General features: G+C 41.1%; 2 long non-coding RNA genes across 2 annotated transcripts in view; both read left to right on the top strand.

The window, feature by feature from the left end:
• The window catches only part of LOC113967403, a 45,763-nt gene that overhangs the window by 14,374 nt on the left and 7,252 nt on the right, over nucleotides 1-24,137 (top strand). The window lies entirely within an intron of this gene.
• LOC113967398 lies at nucleotides 76-18,503 on the top strand. The gene is made up of 3 exons (XR_003534159.1): nucleotides 76-225; nucleotides 15,684-15,686; nucleotides 18,491-18,503. It is a non-coding gene; the product is annotated as an uncharacterized LOC113967398 (long non-coding RNA).

The following is a 24,137-nucleotide window of genomic DNA, read 5'->3' on the forward strand; positions in this document are numbered from 1 at the left end:
ATCAGCTCCCCCCAAAACCCCTTTGAGACCCGATCCTAGGAGGAGGGGGCGGACTCCTACTTGAGGGAAGTCTTGGAATGCAGCAGCACCGGAGAAAGAGGAGCTGAGAAGCTCAAGACGTCCTGGAAGCTGGATCGGGACGGCCGGACGGAATGCAGGGGAAGTGGCCTTGCTCCCCCGCTGCTGCTGCCAGGCTGGCAGCTGAGACAGAGCACAGGAGCTCTGGTAGAAAGCTTGGGTCATAGACTGAACTGAAAGCTGCCCTAAACGTTCTGACTCGGGGGAACTCGACCCCTCGAGGAAGGGACCTTCATGGGGGTCTTACACTCCCTGATATGACATGGTGAGGCGAACTTTTGTCCCGGCAATTGCAGTCCACAGGACAGAGACCTTTGATTGGAGCCGAAGGGCTAAGAGGGGTGAGAGGAGACCCCCTTGTGTGTAATGGAGAGATCCAGCTACAACTCCAGTTACGACTGCTGCATTGAAGAAGAGAGACACTGCTGCCCTGAACGTGGAAAGGATCTTTCCTTCTTCCCTTCTGGACTTTTATTAGAGGGAAAAGAGATTTGATCGAATGTAAATATTGCTTTATCATAGGAGAGATAGTTAGGATTGTGTATATAATGTATTATAATATTTATTTGTGTAATAATTGTAATATAATTCCCTTCCCCCCATATTGAGTCGTGTTGTGTCTGGAAAACCCCTCTCACACTGGGGTGAGTTGTGGCAGGGGGGCTTGGACTTGGAAATCGGATTTTGGGGGGGTCTCAAACCACGACACACAACCATGCAAAGAGGCAGGATAATTCATACTTTCTGTCAGCTGTCCTTGGTTGAGAAGGGGAAAGATGAGTCCATGCAGGATATTCCTGCTGTTGTCTGCATTTGAAAGTTGGTTTTACCCATCTGCAAAACTGTACATTCTTCTCACGATGAGGAAGGCGGGAAGAAAAAAAGAGTGGGAAACAAGATATAGTGGCTGAAAAAAAGAAAATTAATGTTGATCTAAATGAAAAATATCAGAAGGTAGAAGGGTGGGGGGTAGCAACAAAGGCAGAGCTGGGGCTTACATTTTTGTGCCTGTAGCTTGTGATCCTGACATACAGCTAAGCAACATCTTGTGGCTGCCTTAGCTGAGTAGGACAAACAGCCTTTCTTACAGACACAAAATAATAAAGTATCCAACTCTTCTCACTGTTCATAGTAACATGCATGCTCCTCAGGGCATCAGGATGGTGTTGGTTTGGACACTGCTGGTGGAGGGAGCAGCATGGCAATCTTCTGCTAACAGATCAGCTGAGTCCCAGGACACTAATTTAGGGATGAGAAAAGATTTGGGGTATGTGGATCATCTGCTGAGAACAGTGCCAGCTTGTGCCTGGTTTTAGATATGGATGGACCATACTAGGATCGTCTCTACTGCCTGACTGTGCTGCGAGGTGTGGCAGGGTTGTGCCCAGCACAACTCCCTGCCAAAAAGTCGCTCTAACCATTTTGTTGTAAGGGCTGCGGAGACAGCAGAGAGTCCCAAAGGCCTTTAAATATTGGATCCCTCATTTTCTTTGGCTCTCTGTTTTCAAAACTAAGGTGGTGTGATAACAGCCAGGAGGCTTTTAAGTCTCTCTTCCTTTGTAGGAAATTTTACTGGAAACTCACCCTGGCTTCCAGGTTGCACACATTGAATTCTTCTGTGTGTGAGGCTTAAAGATGAGACATCCATTTCCCTGGGGTGAAGCTTCCAGGAGCCTCTGAGGGAAGTCCTACTGCTGAAATAACATCCTACCCTTTCCCCTCTTCCCATCATGGTCCTTCTTTATCCTAACACGCCACACTGCTTACACAGAAGTCCATTCATGCCTGTGCCCTGTGGTACTGGATGAAGATTGATTTTTGGTACTTGGGAGACCTGGATGCTAGTCTCCCTTGGGGTGCAAGCTTTCTATAAGAGTTTGGCGTGTAGGATGGAAATGATGTCACCTCACCACAGGGCGACCTTAAGGTATATCTGAGACTGTCACGTCTGTTGTCCCTTCAGAAGGTGGAAATGAAGACAAATTAATATGTCAAAAGCACAGTTAATCAGACTTACTTTATTGCTCTCTTAGGATGAGATATCCCTCAGAGGGAACTGTTTCTTTCTGGCCATCTCAGAGTGGTCATGTTCATAGCTACCTTTAGCCAAATAAATTGTACCTGCAGCCACACCTGTCTTTTAATTTACCCTTTATAATCTGAGGTGGCACAGTCATTATTCTTTTGAAGAGATGTTGTGAAACTTAAATCCAGTAATGTTTGTGTGTCATCTACATGTGGAGGTGAGAACAGCCTATGGGAATGCCTATCAAACCATGAACATGATGTGCTGCCCTCCTGAAGGCTGTCAGAGAGGAGTTCCTCTGGCTGTGGCACCTCTGTTCAACACCACGTTCATGAGGAACCAAGCAAGTCACCTCCATGGCCTCATCTTCTTCCTGAATTGTTAGTAGCATGTGTAGGTCATGAAGTAGAAGGTTTGTTGCAGGAAAGGCAACACTGAAACGTCAGCCTTTCCAGATGCTGAAGTTCCTCAAGAGAAGTCACAGCCATACATTGGCAGAAAGTAAAGATACTGTGAAATTATTGTCAAGGGAGACAATGAAAGGCAGCTTGATGTAAAATTTCTTTTTGTTTCCTTTTTATTGAAATTGCTTCACTTTGATTACATTTAGCTCTATCACATACGCATCAAAAAAAAAGCCAAGATTCCTGCAAAACTATATGTATTTTCAGTTTGTGTTTTAAGAGAGGTTTTAATTCTACCAAAAAGCAATGCGTTTACTGAAACTATTTTTTAAAAAATATTTATTTTCGCAATATGCAGAAGTTGCACTGAAATACTTTCTTCTTTCACATGACACTTTAAGAAATAAGTTTTGCTACTTGCTTTAGCAGAATCGGAAGTTCATCTAAATTACTGTATGTCTGTTTAAACATTATGTTTTGCTCTAAAATCTTGTTCACAAAAGTCATTTTCTGGCTATATTTTTCATTATTAAGATTCTAGTCTTACTTTTTCCTGATTTTTGAAATATTTATTCTGTCACATTTCCCTGTTCCTACATTCTTGGACTAAATATGGCAATAAATAGTTGTTTACAAGGCACAAAAATGTATCACAATAATTAAGGCAAGACTGAGGCTCTCCTGATGTTTGCTTATATTGCTGTGGAAGAGTATGCACAGTTATTATGAAAACTCACCTTCAGAAAAAGACAACTGTTTGAAACTTGCACATAGAAAACAAATTTGTTTCTTCAATACGTTCTAGTATCTTTGCCACAAACACTAATGAGTATGCTCTCCTGGATTGCTCATGTGGATTTGAAAGAATGCTTTCCCTCTCTTGTTCTCTCACGGGTGCACGCACATACATGTGCACACATGCACACACATTCACATGTGCAGAAAGTGCAAGTGCACAGAAATTCCAACAGGCATTTTAGTATGTGTCAGGCTTCATAATTCAAAGTTATTTTAGGACTTTGACTGACTTTCTATGGCATATAGAGAATATGAAGTACAATAAAGCATGCTAAAGACTAGAGACCAGGTAACAGTACATCAGCAGCTAATTGTACATCACACAGCTGCAAATGAAACACAGCTAGAGACCAAGAGACATGAACAGATTCTATTATATAGGACTATTGTGATGATCTGAGAACAAAGATAGAAATTCAGATCAAAAAAAACAACCAACAAAACAAACAAACAAAAAAAAAACCAACCCAACCCAAAATTTCCAAAACAACAAAACAAACAGCTGAAAGTCCTGTGGAGTTTCTAACAATTTTGTAGTTGAAAGAGTCTTCTTATAATTCTTTTCCATGACAGAGCTGTGTCTCACTCAGGTTGGACATAACGGCCCCTTGCCGCTTTCACAATCCAGATGAGCAACAGTGATGTTTACCTCCTGTAGGATTCTCCACTTTTTTTCATAACTACTGTGCATTGGAAGAGTGAGAGGTGAAAGGATCCTGAGTCTTGGAACTGGTGCAGAGCAGGGTAGTGGACACAAAGAGGCTCTTCGTGCTTTATCTGTCCTCACAGCATTAAAACAACAGTTTTGTCATATTTTGCTGTACATATGAGGTGTTCTTGCCAGGCAGCAGGAGAAGCAATGGAACTCGCGTCCTTTGGGCTACACACGTCCCAGTGCTCCAGGGCAGCCTTCATTCTTCTTTCAGAGGTGGTTGTGACTGCCCTAAGAAACACTCTTTCCAATTTCCCACAGTCTGCAGGAGCCACTTCTCAAACCTTTGGACATTTGAGCACCATTCAAATGTCCAAATGGGATTCCATCTTGCTCAGTTAAAGAGGGTTTCTTTCATTAACTTATGTGTAAGGCCCTGGTGTAATATGATTTCTTGTGGAGTGAGATGTATGTGCCCTTAGGTAAAGGGAAGAATATCACTAGGCAACAATGTCAGTACACAAAGTAATTAAAGTAAGACCGATTTCCTCACAAGTGCAGATTGCCCTACTCTGTGCTTGCATAGCAGAGTGGGCCAAGTTTTCTCATGTGGGAGGACAGTAGAGAGGATCTTCAAAGGATTTTCAGATAAACCTGCGTGACTTCCTGAGGATGACTAATATTGAAGATGGATGGTTGTTAGAGAAAGATACAATTGCTTTTCCATTTTTTTTAAACATACAATTTACAGTAGTGCTATTTTTTAGGTTGTTGGCTGGTTTGGGTTTTTTTTGTCCTTGTTGGCGAAGGTTACTTGTTACAAACACGTCTATTAAGCCATTTCCAGGCCCCAATCTCCCTTGCACGTACGGCAAAACATTCTGAGTTTTCAAACTGGAAAAATATTTAGCATCCTAAAATGGTCTCTGTGTTGCTTTGAAGAATTCATTCAGCTGTTGGCCTGAAGCCTTACTGAGATATGTGTACTGCTTCTGGTATATTGTATATTACAGTGCCTGTTCAGAAATACAAACACCTTATAGATAAAGAATATCAAAGGGATAAATAACCTTTCTGTTTGAAAGATTACTTTTCTATTGAAAATATTTTTGACCCCACTAGAAACAGAAAGTAGACTAATTGAAAAAAACTACTTTTAAAAAAAATCAAAATTTGCAGCATAAAATATAACCCATTTTTGTTTTGTCTTCTAAGCTGTTGACACACTGCACAGCCCTTTTTCACAATGCAACCTCATGCAGTCTCAGACCACAGACTTTCCTGGTTCAGACTCTGCAACCACACTTTGAACAAAAAGTATGCTTCCCTATGTGTGCTGTTTAGCTTCCATAGTGGCTGAGCACTCAGGTTCCCCACCAGGATGAAGTCATGCTGGTTTTCTGCAAACACTGCTCCAAAGCCTACAGGCTGTTGCTTTTCTGGTGGGAGACTATTCATACAGTGAGATGTTATTTAAGGTGACTATGGATGGCAGAAGCAAGTCCCAGTCAGTGAGCCATAACAGCCCACAAGCTGATGTATCATTGTATACAGAGAAACATGTGCTGAGAGTTCCTCAAAATGCTTTGGAGTAGTTGATACTACCTTCAAAATATGTTTAGGGCAACCAAGATTTGAATTTGCCTCCTATTTGGTGAGGAAGCAGCTGCTGGTTTCAGAGTCAGTGGACGGCAGTAAAGGGGTTCCCCCAGGAATCAAATTTATCACTCATTTGTACTTATATAATAAATACAACATAATTATTATATATAAAAATATATATTAAGTAACATAAGGAAGTAAATTACATTTCCAAGCTCCTGTGGATATAATTTTACAGGAATTCAGAGGACGTGAACAAAAAAATGTGATCCTGGTTTCTTTGTTTCATTTTTTCACCAATACAAGTGCGGCACTGTGCAAACAGCTCTCAGATGGCTACAAGTTAAATTTTGTGTCTCTCTGGAGCAAGGCAATTTCATTGCAGTTGAGTCTTGTGCAAACAGGGTGGCTGTGAAAATCTGCAGTCATTGGTGTTAGTCATAGAAGTTATAACGTATTACTGGAAGACTGAACAGAGGCAGATTGCTGATGTCTTTGGGTAATGCTCTTTCCTCTTCATATTTATTGTAATATCAGACAAGGTTTTATCGTTGTCACATAGACATTTGCTAATAACAAGCAAAAGTCTCTGTGAGAGATTCAGGGTGTAGGTAATTTGGATATCTCTTTTCAATTTTATTTTTGTTGGATCTCACAAAGTATAAAATATTTCCTTGTAATTGTTAACACACATCCTTCTAGCATACTGATTATTATCTCTTCTCCATTTTACCACACTGAACTTTTACTTTTTTTTTTTGCACTACTTGGCAGAGTTTTATATTTCTATTCTTCCACCAGAGAGGTTACAGCTATGCTTCTATTTCTCTCTTTATTTTTTTTCATGCTGCTGAGCAGAGCTGGGAATTTGGATGAATTCTTACTGCATTTGCAGGAAGAAGAGTTGACTGAGCCCAGCACAACTGATCTGTAAAGCTTGAAGGGGCCTTCTCCACTGGAAGGGATGATACCTTTGGGCGCATGGTGTGACTCTTGGGGATGGTCCTGTGCAGGGCTTCAGGTTGGACTTGGTGATCCTTGTGGGTCCCTCCATTCTTGGCATGTTCTGTGATTCTATGATTCTGTGATTCTGTGATTCTGTCATCAGAATGTTCATGCACTCCCACTCTCACAGAAAGGAAAACTGATCAAAATAGATCATGATAATCTTGTAGAAAGTTCAGATGTTTCATGCCCTGGACAAAGGCAGTGAGGTAGAGCTGTGCCAAGTCAAGAAACCTGAAGTTTTTTACAAGACATCTTACCTTAACATACCAGCACTCCTGCTTCCATTTTGGCCTGGTAGATAATTGAGGTGGGGCTGGGAAAGTCATCTGACATCAGTATAAGGAAAATGTTAAGCTCTCTCAGTTTCCAGCACATGATTTTTAAGACATTTTAATCCCCTCCCTTTCAAGTGTGGATTTAGTGGGGAGTTCAAGGGGTCATTAAGACTTCCTCAGTTCCTCCATCATTAACACAGGCCAACTCATCAAGGATTGGTGTTGGTTATTATGATTTCATTAACATTAATACCTGTGTTTGTTTTTTTTTTTTCTTTCACCCAAGTTTTCATGATCCTTTTTCTTTATTGGTATTTGAAGTTTAGGAATGGTCTTTCATTTAAATACAATCAGTTCAAAGCACCAATAAAAGACTTTTTCCAGTGCTTGTGAAGTTCTAGGGGGAAGAAAGGAGGCTTGCCCACAATTGTCTTGCTTCCTATTCCAAGGACCAGAGCCACAATGGAACTGTTTCACCCTTCTGCACCAAGGGCTGTACATCACTCTGTGGGCAGTAGAGAGGGGCAAGGTCATGATTAGTCAGCCTCTTCATGCAGATTGATGGAACAGATGAAACTAAAATGGGATAACTGGCACTATATCAAATGCAGTAAAGCAAGGATACTTCCTCTACCTGCTCTAGGGGCAGGCTGATGCTCTGACGGCATAGCCCTTTCTGAAAATCACTCAAGGATGCACAGTTTTATACAGCCAAATACCCCTTTGAGTGTAAACAACATAATTTAGTTAGTATCATTTTACGGTTATGTATGCAAAAGCAGAAGGATATGACATCACCATGTGCACCAAGGTGAGTGGTATGATTAACACACCTGATGGATGAAATGCCATCCAGAGAAATCTGGACAGGATAGAGAAGTGTGCCTATGGGAATGTCATTAGTTGTAAAAAGACCAAGTATAAGGTGCTGCACCTAGATTGGGGCAACCTCAAGGATAAGTACAGGCTGGGGGATGAGCAGATCAAAAACAGCCCTGCCGAGAAGGACTTGGGATGCTGGTGGATGCGAGGCTGGACATGACCCAACAATATGCACTCACAGCCCAGAAAGCCAAACATATCCTGGGCTGCACCAAAAGCAGCATGGCCAGCAGTTCGATTCTGCCCCTCTGCTCTGCTCTGGAGAGACCCCACCGGGAATGCTGCATCCACTCTGGGGTCCCCAGCACAGGACGGACATCGACCTGTTGGGAGTGAGTACAGAGGAGGGCCACCAAGTTGATAAGGGGGGTGGGGCGCTTCTCCTATGAGGAAAGGGGAAGAGAATTGGGGTTGTTCAGCCTGGAGAAAATTTCAGAGGGACCTATTTGCAGGCTTCTAGTATCTGAAGAGAGCCTACAAGACTGATGGAGAGGAACTTTTTACAAGGGTGTATAGTGACAGGAGAAGGGGGAATGGCTTCATATTGAAAGAGAGTAGGTTTAGATCAGGTATTAGGTAGAAATTCTTTACTGTGATGGTGGTGAGGCACTGGAACAGGCTGCTCAGAGAAGTTGTGGATGCTCCATCCCTGGAAGTATTCAAGGCCACATCAGATGGAGCTCTGAGCAACCTGGTCCAGAGAAAGATGTCCGTGCCTAAGGCAGGGAGGTTGGAACTAGATTGTTGTTAAGGTTCCTTCCAACCCAAACCGTTCTGTGATTCTATGCTTCCATGCTTCTGTGATTCTATGACATGTTTAGCAAGGGGCACAAAATAAGCTAGCAAGAAGTTTTCTGTGTGTCTGTCCTTTTCTGTTTTTTTAATGGTAAGCTTGTTTGCCTTCCTAGATGGAAGAAATGAGTTTCAGAGGCTACCTGCGCATATTGGATCTCTTGCTCTCTGGAAATAGAAAAAAAACAAACGCAAAACACAACCCAGCTACAAAGAACAGATGAAGTCAAAAAGAAAGTGACTCTGGTTAAGTATTTTAACACAATAGAAACTTGATGACCACATGATGTGTAGTGAATGAAGTGATATGGAAGGAAATGGAACATCACCACAACATTAATTACTTAATGACACAAAGCTGGTGATATAAAAACTGCTGTAGGTAGTCAAAGCTGAGTATAGTCAGCCTGGTGTAGCACTCTGAACTCCAAATATCTATTTGAAATTTTGCTAATATTAGATTCTTTTTTTTCCTCCTTTCTTGAGACTGTCTGGTTTCTTTTTAATTCTTATTTTTCGCTTCCTTCGAAGTGTCTTGTTTTTCCCCAGTTCAAACCTCCTGGGACAGACTAAGCTGGAAAAACTTCAATTTGCTGCTATTTTACCTGTTTTACTTAGCTTCATAAAGTTGCTTTAGAGACAGTCACTTTCTGGTGTGTAAGAACAAGATGTCCTAAGGCACCTAGTAGAATAGTAAACCCAGGCTTTGATCAATTGCCAGAAATGGGAATGGGAAGAGGAAAAAAGGGTGAGATTTTTTAAAATATATATATATACAAATTTATACAGGAGTAAACAGAAGTTAAAGATACCAGAGCTCAAAGAAAATAGGTCAGATGAAACCTACTAGAGTCTTCCTCTAGAGGATAGGAGTTCCTCCCCTCCGACTCAGCCACGGAAACTAGCTACCAGCCTTGTTTTGTGAACACATAGGCTAAAGCTTTCTATGTGATCATTATTTTCACCCAAAACTAGGGTTACCAGAAATTCTATGTAGCTGCAGGCTGTTGCCACATGATCTCATTTTCACAGCTTTCTCAGTGAGAGCTCGGATCTTCTATTCCCCAAATGCTCAGCTTGGAGAAAAAGATGAGCAGGTCCCTGGCAATTTGCTGAGCTGTTCTGGTCACAATTTGCAGGAAGTTCATCACCTGCTGACATATACCTGTCGTTCATCTCATACTGAAATCCCTCACTGAAGTCCTTTCTTCATGAAAAGGGGATTGGAGACAAGAACACACCTGCTTTTTCCCTTCTATTTTAAATGTGACCTCTTGTCTCCTTCTCAAGTTTATTTATATACACTGGCACACGGGAAAAGTCATTGGCTATGTTAAATACTGTGCTTTGAATTAGTGGTTTGTGTAGTGTCCAAATAACCTGAATAAAGTACATTACAAAAAGGCTGGAAATTGACATTACATCTATGTTGATGCGCATTTTGGTTGCCAAGAAAAGAGCAGTTTGGCTGAAGAATCCAACAAAATCTGCTTAGTGGGTCTTCCTTGGCGAGAGCCCACAAAGCAGATTGCTTTCATGCAGTACTCCCTTAATCACCGTAAAGAGGTTTCAGAGAGATTAATAATAACTAGTGCAGTTGTTACACCCACGCACAGTGACTCAGACACATGGTCCCGGGAGAGCCTTTACCTGTGTGGGCCTCACAGACACACGCCAATATTTAGTCCAATAAAGCTGTCTTTCTAGCAGCATGAATGATAATCTTGGAGGTAGATGATGACAGGGCCTGTCAAACAAGCCCCTATACTGAGACACGGCCCAATATATAACAGCATCTCACTAGAGCCACATTAAAGGCTGCAGTAGAGTTGCTCATGCTCCCTCTCATTCCGTCTCAAATATCAGCAACATTGATTAAAACAAATTAATACTTAGTCCCAGTGTCATGCTGTGTTGCACCAAGAGAAGACTCTAAAAGTAATGAGAGTGCATTTGGTTTAAATGAATTTTTGGCCAGTCTTTCTGAGTGCAGGGCCGAGGCAGCTGGCTGTTAGTCAGATGCGAGGCAGGCAGGAGGTGATCAGACAGTGCTGTGGCAGTGGGGGCGGTGGAGGAGTTTTGAGCTGCTGCTGCTGCTGCTCATGCTAAATGTGTGGATAGCCTTGGCGCTACTGACCCTGTGCTGGCCAGAGTAGATACCCATCCATGGTTTTGTCTCTTTTGGAGCTGTTATTTAGCTTAAATTTTGTGGGGCTTATGTTATCTTGTCCCCTATTTCTGACCTTAAATAGCAGCAACTGTCATTTAATTAACCTCCCTGGGAAGGGGGAGTGCTCAGGAATACACTGGCAAAAGTGTTTAGTCAGATACAGATTAGCAGAAAATAAAAATTCAGTGGCTGCTACAGAGCAAGTTGCATCTAGCAGTCAGAGTTAACTAATTAGGGATTGCCTCCGGCTTGTAGCTCATTTGATGGCAAAGCTCCTATTGGCTTCAATGGTGCAATGGATTGTGGAAGCATTGGATTAACATGCAAGGCAGAAGTGAGTCAGCTATAACATTATCTATGGAAATAAAGACCTTCCAACAAGAGAACTAGAGCTAAATTGAGGACAATTAGGAACTATTTGAGCTCTTATTCCTACCTGCAGTATGGCAGGAGGTCAGGCTCTGAACTAATTTTGCGGTCAAAAAGAAGTAAGGCAAGAAGCCACTTTGGAGAAGAAGAGAAAAGGCAGATTCTATTTGGCTTCCCTGATCTCCTCCTGTGACACAGTGAGCTACTTTGTGGATAAGGGAAAGACTTGTGGCTGTTGTTTATCTGGACTGTAGAAAGCCATAGACACCATTCCCCACAGCTTTCTCCTGGAGAAGCTGGCTGCTCATGGCTTAGATTGTGTACTCTTCTCTGGGTAAAAAGCTGTCTGAACAGCTGAGCCCAGGGAATGGTGGTGAATGGAGTTAAACCCCGATGGCATCCAGTCAGTGGTGGTGTTCCCAGCGCTCAGTATTGGTGCAAGTCCTATTTAATATTTTTATCAATGATCTGGATGAGGGGATGTATTTGTGCTTAATTAGATGCTACCATCTTGATCTGTCATTGGTTCAGCCACCTGTGAGAATCTATTCTTTTCCCACCAAGTTATAAGAAAACAAGCACTGATAAACTAGAACTTTGTCCTTGAAGGGAGCATCTTTTATAAACTATAATTAATTGGTACCTCACTATTGGTTGATGGCCCTCCAAGGGCATTTGAAGTGGAAAGTAAAGAGGAGGAGGATGAACTAAGCCCCCAGACTCATTTAGGAAAGACCCCCTGAGGTGCAGCATGCAGGTGCGGGGACATTCCAAAGTACCCACGCATGTGCAGAAAAGATGCCACTTGCATAACGAGATGAGGGACCAAAGGCCTCTAGCTGGGCGGTGCTGACCACACCTGCCCAGGTAGACATGACCAATTAATTGTATAAAAAGCAGAAAGCTCATGCTGGGAGTGAAACACAAGCTTCACATCAAAGGACAACGTTGCCTTTGGCCTGCCATCTTGTGAGCCTGCTAACTCTCCGAGGATGCAGGTTCTGCTATGGGTAATTCTAGGCATTCTGGGGTCAGTAAGATAACTTCATAAGCAACATCTGAGTGAGAGGGGGAGTCGTACTGAGGGCTTATTTCCCTCCCCTTTCTTCTCTCTCAGGTTCTCGTTTTTTTGGCCACCTCTTGGTAATAAATATTGGTTTTCTTGAGCTTTCAATCAAAGTCTCTTCCTGTACAGAAAGAGCACAGAATTTAGTTGCGTGGGGCAGTACAGTGTTCGCTGGCTTACCTAAAGGGTTTTTTTTGCAAGTTGTATCTCTAACCCCTTCACCCTCAGCCCAAATCAGACAGAAATGACAGCAGGAATATGGGCAGGGGCAAATTCACAACAAAGTGTGTAGTACTATGTGAAACTGAAAAAAAAAGGATTGGTTTTCTTGTTTTAAGAGAGGAAGTCAAATAGGAATTTAACTTGAACAGTTGTTTGAAGTTTTTGTCCTTTTTGTAACTTGCAGAAAAGCACAAAGACCTTCAATAGTCAGAAAACTTTTCAGACCGGAAATCACATCATTAAACTTGTGCTGTCCGTATCAAAGCTGCATTAGTTCACTCCCACAATTTGTGCCATGAAATAGAATGCTTCTTCAAATTCACAGTGTTCAATACTGTCACTGTCTGCACTGTACGCAGTTAATGAGTTAATTTACAGAGTGGCTTGATGAAAGTAGTGTTTCAATAGCCAGTCTCCTAAATGGATGTATACAGCCTAAAATAAATTCTCAACTCACATATTATATTAAATTCCAGGATATTTTCCAGAAAAGTAGCATGTAATATATATGACAAAGTGTGTGAGTGTCTGCATTTAGGAAATGTGGGTGTGGAAAGATACAGCTAGTATTTTTTTCAAATCTCTATATATTTATTGAAATTGGCAGCTTCAACTACTTAGGTGCAAGCTGCCTATGTTTTAAAATTCTGTTTCTTGTGTGTCTTGTTCGTTTTGCATATTCTGTCAGAATCTACATTGCAGAGGGTGCCAAAGAGCCTCTCTGTCACAAATGGCGAGATGTGGTACTGTGTACAGAAGCCTCTTTTCAGTGATCAACCTTAACATGAAGTTTCTTTTTTTCAGTTGTCAAGACTGTCCAACTTGACAAGAAGATTTGTAAAATAAAAAACAGAAATAAGTGGCTTGGCCTATAGGCTTGTTTTAATACACTAGAAAGGAAGAGCAAGTAAACCAGTCAAATGGTTAGAAAGATGAAGAGAATGGGAGAAAGGGAGAAGAGACTACTGGGATCAACAGTTTGCCGAAGGAAGCATTGATGTTCTGAGATCAGCACTCAGTTACAAGAAAAGAGATAATGATAGACCTACACCAAAACCACATAAAGTCAGAGAAAACTCACAGAGAGTGTGGGTTGTCCAGTGCACCATGTGGAACAGCTTTGATAAGGTGGTTTAATGGTAACACAAATATATAACAAGTTTAGCTTAGAAGTCACTGTTGAAAATTATGAAAAAGTAGTGTCACTAATATGGTGATGGGGGGCTCATTTTTCTCCCTGCATTCATTTATACCATCTCTTTGTTTTCAGTGAAAACCTCTTGGGTAAACACTAGGAAGAATAATTTTGAAATGCCTACCATACTGGGACATGGATACTTAATAGATTTATAGTTACCAGTAGAATTGAATAACTAAATTTTAAGCAATAAAAATTTAAATAGTTTACTTGGACATGTAGGTAATTTATTTCCTGTCTACAAATCTCCTTGAAGACTCCTACCTTATTCTTCATTTTTACTTACTCTGAGGATAATTTCCAAAAACTGTGGGTGGTGAGCAGCTTTTTGTAGCTTTTTCTGTACCTCTACTGAATAATTATGTCTCTGTGAAAGTGTTCGGTTCAAATTTCAGGGATTTCAAATCTGCTATCAGTAAATACTTAAAATATTGACTGTTTTGAAGCACGGTCTTGCCAGGAAATATTTCTGCCAGAATATTTATAGGAAGCAAAAATAAAATGGACACAAAAACTGTCAATAAAAAACTCTGAAGAAATCTTTGCCAGTTCTTTTCCAAAAGCTGCAGTAGTTCATTATCTTCTTGCACCAATTGGTGCAGAATCCCTATTCTAGTTGTTAATTTGAGGACATTAACCAAAGCCATGTTCTTTGCAAATCACTGTAGTGCTTAATTTCTCTTCTTGAAATTTATCTTTGTGCAAAGGAAGGCACAGAGGGAAAATTCCACTTGGTCTGCTCTCTGCCACACCTTGCAGACAATTTTAGTATCAAATCTTTCATGTGCTCCCCTGTCCTTTCCCCTCCACTAGAGGAGGGTGAAGCCCCCATATATGGCATTATCATTGGGGATGACCTTATAATGAATGCAATAATGTAAGTAAAATGGCCTTTTCAACACCTGTTGTGCCAACTGAAAAACCTCCTCCCCTTGGTGGCCTGTTGGTACTGCAGTTCCTCTACTCACTGCAGGCATGGTGAGATGGGATAGCTACATGGCATATCTGGTTACCATTGACTGATAAGAGCCTCAGGACCCCTGTAACAATAAAATCTATGAGTGGAACTGTTACTGACTGTGTGAGGGGAACCTCCCACGAACATAGTGGAAATGAGAGGGGCAGCGTATCCACACTCTGACTGGCCTGCCTTTTCTATAACCAAAAATAAATGTACATACATGTTCTGCTGTCACTTTCAGACTGCTTTTCTGTCTTTGAGAGTTTATGGTGTGTGTCCCTTTGTAGCAAATACTGTACTGGGAATTAATACTTAAGAGAGTCTACACAGTGTTGGAGGTCAGAGATACTCTTCTGTTTATCCCTGTGCAGTAAGGCAGGATTTAAATGCTCATTCTGAGAGTCTCACTTCCATCCTCCCCTGACCCACCCTAGAGCTAGCTGTGACTAATTAAAAGAGAATAAATATGTCAGTGCTGACCCCAGGGATAATACAGAGACAGGTCCTAATTTCCAGTTTTCAGACATTGAACTCTGTTGAAATGGTAGCAGTGTTACAGCACCTAACAGTCCTATTAACTCTATACAGCCAGTATATAAAATCTGATGAATGAATGACCTTGACTGTACTTCCCCTCAGTCCCTAGATATAACCTCACATACCCTAGTTGGGATAGGTGCCATTGACACCTCAAACAAATGCTGTTTGCTGCGCCATAGTTTTCCGTAGCATCACAGCACGTCTGCTGCTCTGTGTTCCCTTGACATGACCAGTCCTTCAGTCTTCTGGAGGGAATCACCACACAGTCCTGCTAGTCCTTAATTATCAAATTTGTATGTATTCCTGAATCAGAAACTTGTACCAATGAAACTGTGAGGACAGCATCAAGTTTGGTCTGTGAGAAGACACTGTATCAGAATTTGTCATGTTAGCAAGCCCTGTGGTTTAGCAATCAAGAGTTAAAGCACCAAACGGGCTGGTGATTCACATCAGCTAGCCTGGCAGAGTATACAACCCAGTGAACAAGACTGCCAAGCTGAGGGAGCACAGAACTAGTAAACCTGCCTTCAAAAATATCACAAGGTGTGAACTTCAGCCTTGTCAGTCTGTACGACTGTGCAATACTACAATGAATAAATAATTATGTTAGAAATTAAATACAGTTCTCAGCTTGCCTAAGATGGTGTTAGCCTGTGTCTGAAGTCCACCTGAGGGGACAGTAAGCCACAGGATGGTAAACTGAGCAATTTGTAACAACTTGTGCTGCTACCACACTCAGTCATCCTAAGCAGGTCAACAATTCAGAGTATGTTCAGAGACGAGATTAAGACAGAAAAATAGCTAAGAAGTGCGTCTTTCTCTTCGTTATGATTTCCCCCCTGACAGGGAATATGACATACATCTTGTAGAGCATAAAGTGCAGGGAAAATGGCATGGGCCCCCCCATGTTCTTCAATGTGTATTTACACACATTTGTTCATTTGCCACTTGTCTACCTCTTCTGATCTAAGAGGCTTATCTCCTGGCTTCAGCTGCTTTGCCTCAGTTACTTTTTATAACCTACACAGATTGCTTGTTTTAAGAAGAGGATGAGGCTATTTCTACACTGTGACTACATTTGAGAAGTTACTTGAGACCCCAGTGCATGTGAGGGCTTAACCTGGGCTTTTTAGTTGTGAAAGTCTAGAAGAAAAGGAGGGAACTCAGAAATTCTTAGTTAGCTAAATAAACAATCTACTCCTGTTAGCTACCGTCAAGCCTTCTTAAGGGGGTAAGAAAACTAGCAAAAGTGCTATATAAAAAGTAATTGGTTTTAAATCCCTGGAGATTAGCCAGTTGCCAAACATCACTATGGCAAATTTTCTTTGTTATCTAAAGCACAGAATCTAAAGAGACTGACAAGCCCACTGAGCTGCAAAGGACTGTGCTAAACTACATTGATCCGGATGGGCTGAGTCTATAAGTTCAGTCCACTGGGCACTACTCTCACTGCTGCACAAAGCACTCTTTTCGTCCTCCTCTCATTGATGCTATAGTAAAAAGGGGCTTGTGTGTTGTGATTTTCAGGCAAAATTTCTCTGCCAGTTCTGACATGAGATATTAAAGCACCATAGCTGTCTGCAAAATTCAGCACATCTGTAGCTTCTGTATCTGTTTCTGGTCCATGTACTGCTTTTCAAAAAAGAAAACCAAAAAAACCCCAAAAAACAAAACCAAATCCAGCAGGATCAGAACATAATGAAACTCAAATCTTTTGTTTCTTGTGATATAATGATAATTTGCTTGTAAGCGTAATGTTGTCAACATGTGACTTTAGCAATGTCTAAAGCACCTTAAGGAAATCAGCTTCCTTCTACCTATAGAAACATGCATGTATTGAAATTTTGTTGCACTTTATAAGCATAAATCATAGTAAAAAATAAACTGATAAGGAACACATTTGTTAGCTACTTTTAGGCTTTTATTCTTTCCAGTCTAATAGTCTGCTAATGACTAACCAGTCTGATAACTTTTAGGGATAGAGTTTGCTATTTTGGGCTATTCCCCTAGATGAAAGTTATTTCTATAGCAGCCATTCTTAGAAGCATTTATGGAAGAAAGGGAGAGACTGAAGCACCAGTAGAGAAGTGACTCATCACAGCACTACTAATTGTCAACCAAAAAAAGTCTGCCTTGCAGATTAGGGAATCAGCAGTAGAAAAATAACCCCTGTGTATTTGAGAACCAAACACTACTCACAGTCTTTCAGTATTAAAACTATGTGGGATGGATGCACAGCCAACAACCAGTAACAGACAGACATCTGAAACTACTCCTTTCTAGGTCCATATCTCTCCACGTCATTTACCTCCCAACCCAATTTCCCATTGCTTTTGCCTCACTCTTTATCATCCCTGCAACATCGGCTCGCCTTTGATTTTTTTTCCTCTTCTGTTGTTCCACAGTTTGAAACATGTTAAGTAAAATGCAGCTAAAGGGTCTGGTAGCAGCCTGCAAAAATTTCAATTTCTAGGTCTCTGGCTAGGATCCAGGCAGGTCAGTGGCAACTGAAATTTGTTACCACCCCATGTCTGCTTGATGACCTCAGTGACATCAATTGCTGGACTTGGCCAGAGCAGCAATCTTAGCAGAGAACCACCCACTCTCTGTGCTGGAATCAGGCTATCCTCTCCCCTGCAGAGTCAAGGCTGTGGCAGGGCTGTCTCCAAGAGGCCACAGAAATAGACATCTTCATCTTCCTCATCCCTTTAAATATGTTAAAATTACTCATCATTCTTATTTTCTAGTCAATTTAAAGGTAGCATGAGAACTAAGGCTGTACAGAGCTAGGGCTGTGCTGTCATGTTTAAATACTCTGCAAGTGACTTAACAATAAGCATTACTCTACGAGTAAGTAAATAAACTAACTAAATAAGTATCGGTGTAAAGCTCAGAGCTTATTGAGCTGATGTGTGTTTTCCTGCTCTCCAGGAAAGTGAAGAAAAAGTCTCCATGCCTCATGCTGCAGCTCGATTATAGCTTGCTTGCTTGCTTGCCTGCTTCCTTCCTTCCTTCTCCCCTCCCTCCTTCCCTCCATCCCTCTCTGAGGACTACTTATGAATATTTTTTTAGTGTAAAAGCAAACCTCACACCCCCTCAGAGAACTTATGGTAGCATTAGAAAATGAAATTTTCCATTTCAGAGAACAATACTGTCAGATTTCCATTAATATTTTACACTTCTCAGTGCTCATGACAAATCTTGCTATATTCTCTAGTTTGGAGGAGGACCATGGAAATCTCTAGCTTTTTTTTTCCCCTCTCCCGCAAAGAAAACCCAGCTGTCAATATGAGACTTTGACCTTTTTTCCCTTCACTTTCTTGATATCAGAGAAGAACATGAAAATATGATCTCTGTAGGTAAAAACAATCAAAGGGAAAGCAAATTTAAAAATAAGCCTTTATTTAAGGGGACAAAAGGAACTAGCAATGGTTGAAACTTCATCAGGGATGTTTGGAGCCTGCTTCAACATTTTGCAATGCTTGGGAATGGCAATAAAACTTTATATCAGATTAACCAGGATTTAAAGGTCTTTCTATTTAAACACACAAATCACAATTAAGCTGAATTTTATTCCCAGAATAATGTCATCTAAGTCATCTTGGTTAAATCTTTCCTATTCACTGTCTTTGGATGTCAACTTTTTATAATAATTAAATTAATTTACTTACAAATAGTTCCTGTAAAGGACTGAGTCACAAACATTCAAACTCAGAATACAAATCTGAACTTCCAGTCCTGGGAAACTTTTCTCATTGCTTTCTAGCCTTAAAGAAGGGTGATGACATTTATCGGTTCATATCACTGAGGGAAACTCTTCCTGGCCTGGGTGTGGGAGCTGATGTAGTGGCTAGAAGCAAGAGACATCACAGTCCCTGCTCTGGGTGATGCTCTGATGAATAGTGTTCCAGCAGCTTTGAGTCACAGAAACAGATTCAGGGCTCAGGCCCCATCTCATACCCCTCGACAACAGGTCCAATGTGAGGAGGGTGAGACGATTCACAAAAGGAAGGAACATCTCATGCCACCAATTAAAATCCAGGATAAATAATTTCCTGCAGACTTTCATCAGACTGACAGGCCAAACTGAGCAGATCCATTCCTTTGCTATGATGGCTCTTCATTCACCAAGGTTCCTGCAGTAGAGGCACACTTTCAAACTGCAGGCATTTAATACAGGCACCCAGGTCCTTTGCATATTTCTTGGGGAACAGTTCGTAGTGCATAAGTAAGGAACATCTGTCTTTCCCTTGAGTAAATGAAGCTCTGTAGCATGAACACAGACATGGTGGGTCAGACCAAAGAGCCAGCTAAGTCACCACTCTGCCTTTGATGTAGGCAACAGCAGATGCCTAGGGAATAGCAGAAGAGCATTAATATCTAAACATTAATATCTAAATTTTCTTCCTCAGTTACTTTTTAACCCTCGACCAGTAGTGATACATCACACAGACTTCCTAATGTGTCCATGGTTTGTATGAATTTAGAGATGCCATTAATTTTCCTGTCTCTCTTTGAACCCAGGTAAATATTCATTGTCTACAATATCTAAGGGCAGGATTTACAAAGTTTAACTATGTGACTACTATCATGAGAGATCGCTGTGAAACTGCAGGTATATATGTATGAGCAAACTTGAGAGGCACGAGTGACCTTGGAAATCAGAGCACAGTGCAAGCACAGCAACCTTTTCCTACCTCTGAGATGCACTCACATCCTTTTGCCTCAGCATGGGAGGCATGCTGAGAGCAATGTAAAACGTATCTGAAGTAGAAGTGTTGAAGGTCCCAAGCTGATGAAGTACATAGGTCAGATGCCATATACAGTGCATGAAGTTTTTGGAGGATATTTCTTGTCATGTTTATCATCATTAGGCAGAACTAATTTCCATGAATCAAGCCTAAGCAGAGTTACATGGGGTCTAAGTGATGAAGAGATTGGGTTGGTGGTACTATTCAATCACTAACAACTTACTGGACAACTTGGCAGCTTTCCAAAGATTATATTCTTCTTCTCTCTTCAGATTGTAAATACATACATGAAAATATTCTCAAATGTGGACATTAGTAAGCTCAATTTGAGGTCACATCTGCCCCATGATCAACTTTTTTATCAATTGGTTTTATTGCACAACAAACCTGAACTCAGCTTGCCATGAAATGTCAGCAACAATTTCTGTTGGTTGCTGCACCTTGTGCTGTGACTGGAGTCATTGCAGTATGCATGGCTTCAACATGAAGGGGACTCATGTTAGCTGCTGCAAAATCATATAATCACAGAATTGTTTAAGCTGAAAAAGATCTTTAAGATCATCGAGTGCAAGGATTACACAGTCACTACTGAGTCTACCACTAAATCACTTTTTGCAGATAATGTGAAGAATAATGAGCTTGTAGAAAACATGATACCCAATTACAGGTTATAGAAAAGCTTTAGTAACCCTTTGAACCTTGTCAGGACAAGTATTCACTGCAGTTACTCTAGTTTTAAAAAAGTGTCACTCATAATAATATGTTTCTAGTTATGCTTCTGTTAAAACATATTATCCAGTAATGGATTTCAGAGATCCTTAAGGCAGGACACATTGAAGCTACTAAAAAAATTTGCAGTTGGAAGAGGACTTCAGTGGGCTATGAAAAGACATACAGTCCAGAAGAAACAGAGTTTGGATTCATGAGAACATAACCCAAATGAGCTGTAGACTGGACTGTCTTGAGCCATGAGCAGGGTATGCAGCTGCTTAGGGTGGCAGACTGCTGGGACTTTGCCTATGTCAGTAAGTTTTGTTTCTGTCAAAGGCTCCTGTTGCAGAACTACTGATAGCCAGGTTGGTTTCTCATGCTGAGGAAGAGGTTGGACTATGGGCTATGACAATGGCACAGCAACTCTTGGCAGAGTCACTCTGCCAAGCTATGGCATATTATGTCTCTAGCTTCTAGGTAATATAAAATGAGGCAGGCTCTTTCCCTGAGTCCTTACCCCTCTTCGCAGAATCACAGACTTGTTGAGGTTGAAAAGGACCTGTGGAGATCATGCAGTCCAAGCTTCTTGCTCAAGCAGGGCCACCTAGAGCCAGTTAGTGAGGACTGTGTCCAGATGGCTTTTGAGTATCTCCACGGAGGGATACTCCACAATCTCCCTAGGCAACCTATTCCAGTGTTTGCAGTAAAACAAAGTGTTTCCTGATGTTCAGACAGAGACTCCGGTGTTTCAGTTTCTGCCCATTGCCACTTCTCTTCCACACCAGAAATTGTCCAGGCCTGGTCTGGTCTTGGCCCTTCAATTGTGAAGTGCCTATTTCACAGCTGTCTGTATGGACCTGAGCTGACTTGGTAGCCCATTTTCAGAAGCTAGTTCCAGCCTTTCAGTTTCTTCAGGACTGTGAACTTGAACTGCATAATAAAAATAAAAATTGAATACGGTGCATACAAATTCAGCTGACTGTGATCAGATCCAGACAAATATCACTGTCTTCTTTCTTCATCTAGCTAGCTTGTTTCTGACAGAACTCCTCTAGAATATAAAGGGCGAGTAAAAGCCATCTGACTAATATTCAGTCTACAAATTAAGTTGGTTTTACCCTATTTTTCAAGCCCTCATTTATATCTGATTAGCTAATGTCACCCAAGGGCCAGACCATTTGTTTAACACTAACTGCTTCCGAAACATTTCTGTTAGTATCATCTAGAAAAACTGATGCAGCTCTATAAAGAAACAAAGGGTTATTAGAATTTACAGAGCTGTGTAACAAAATTTAATGCTAGGATTGATACTTGCCCTGTAGCTTATGGAAAAGAAAATTCTTTTTTTTTTCTGCATCAACAGCTTAAGAAAAGCTCATTTCTAATAATGTTCAAATATGTAGAAATACAGATGGGATTTTCTTACCCTTTCCTTTACAAAATTCATTAAAAGATCAAAAAGATTTGTTTAGACTTGATCTTTGTCCCATAAATTCCAAGGATCCATAATAAGCAAATAATTCACAGTAATTAACTGTGATTTTACAATACCAGTGCACATAATAAACATAATAATACCAAAGTGTGATTTGCTCCTTAAATCTGTCTGTAGAAACCGCAACACCTTCCTCCAGATATTTAAGAATTAATTCAGAAAGCTATATGTTAAAAAGAGCTCATAGTTTTTTGTATCAGACTCACTGAACAGCAGGCCCAACACTCTTTTATTTTCTATCCTGCCTTTAGGTACTTTCAACTGATTTGCTCAAGACTTGAGGCAGAGTAAAACCCCATGTATCTGGACAGAATCCCAAGGAAGAGGCTACGTGGGTGCACTGCGCCAGGACAAGGCCAAAAATATCTTGGTTTGGTATCCTGGTCTTAAGCCAACATCATCTCTGCCCCATCTCGGGTGCGAGGCTGCTCCTTCTTTTTTCAGGGTACAGACCCATTTCTCCTTGCAGGTCTCTGTGGGGAGGTTGAGTCAACATTCACAGTTGAGTTGCCTTCCCTGGCCTGTACCACGAGCTCAAACAGTTCAAGTGGGTAGGGCACCTGGCCTATGGGGAAATAGCTTACCAGAAGAAGTATAAGTTTGTAACAGTCCCAGCCAATGAAGAAGCCAGCACTTGGCCCAATCAAGGCAGTTAAAGCACGCAATTGTATTTAAAAGTAACTTTTGGAGTTATTGACATTCAGAGGAATACATCAGTATTTTCTGCCTATCAGTTTAGATAACAAGTTCAAACTCACCAATGCCTTTTTTCAGATACTATAGGAAAGTTTGATAGCATCTCAGCTAATTATTTGAGATCATTAGAATAGCTGTAATGAAGGAAGGCATAATAACCTCAGAAATAATTGGATTTTGCAGCAGGCTGTGACAAGCTGTCCAACACATATTCATATGGTCCACTCTGCTTTTACAAGCTAAAACCACAGATTGCAATTTATTATTGCTTCTTGAGGTTGAAATTAGAAAACGTATTAATGTTGGAAGGAAAATATATTAGCAGAAACACTTGCTGGAGCTGAGAGTTCTGCCTTTTGGCTGAGATCAATAACCTGAAAGCCTAAGGCTGATCTTCATCAGAATATGGAATGAATGCCTAGGAGAATGGATAATAAGTGCTGTCCAGAGATTTCATTCCCTTCCTATGTGAAAAACGTAGACACGAGGTCCCACAAAATTATAGGCTTCATTTAGATAAACTTGAATTTGTTTTTATTTAACTAGTAATAAAAACTTTGGAGCACTAAAAGCTGAAAAATGTGGCTGCAGCTTTCAGCAGTAGGCATAACGTGACTTGTCCCCACTGAATGAGAGAGTTGTTGAAGGGACTTTTTTCCCTGTTTGTACAGCACCTAACACAAATTCCACAGAGGACAGTAGCTGGTTCTCTGGTGTGCCAATTAAGTAACCACAACTCACAGTGATATCTGACACATTAAGACTCCATGACAACCAGCAAAGGTCATATGGCCATGTGGATTCTTCAGTTTGGAAACTAGTTCTGGATGAGTAGGTATATATTTTGACTCCCTTGCAAAGGAGAGAGAATCAGTCATTACCTACTGGCTTTCTTGCTGGGAGATCCTAGAGGATGAACTCAAGAAATTGCTCCTCTTCCTTGAGGACTGTGTCCTGCTAAACTCAGAGCCATCACATATGCCAAGGGAAGTGGATGTGTGTGACCTGTGATACCTCCAGAAGGCAACTTGTCTGTTAGGAAGTTCACACCCATGTGCATTGTTAAGACTTGCCATGTATTCATTTGGATGCATCTGTAGGAACAGCAAAAGAAAACAGATCCAGACTGAACAGTGTCTACATATATGTCTGAACAAAAGGACTTAGATTGGATTTCTGATGCTGACCCAACTACAGCCACAGCTTTCTGTCAGCTAGATACTGTCTTTCATAATGTGCTCTGTATTACATATATGTGTACCTCACTCTGAAATGGCACACAAGGAAGAGAAGGTGCACCTGAGGGATCTGCATTATTTATGACCTTCTTTAAAATTGAAGGGACTTGTTAGACGTGCACATTCAGTAACAGACCATTGAAGCCAACAGTTTCTCCTTCAGTCATTTCCAAATGCTGGAGTCTGTATAACATTTCTTCTGT

This window comes from Neopelma chrysocephalum, unplaced genomic scaffold, assembly GCF_003984885.1.
Source record: "Neopelma chrysocephalum unplaced genomic scaffold, ASM398488v2 Primary Assembly neopelma1_23, whole genome shotgun sequence".
NCBI classification, from domain to species: Eukaryota; Metazoa; Chordata; class Aves; order Passeriformes; family Pipridae; genus Neopelma; species Neopelma chrysocephalum.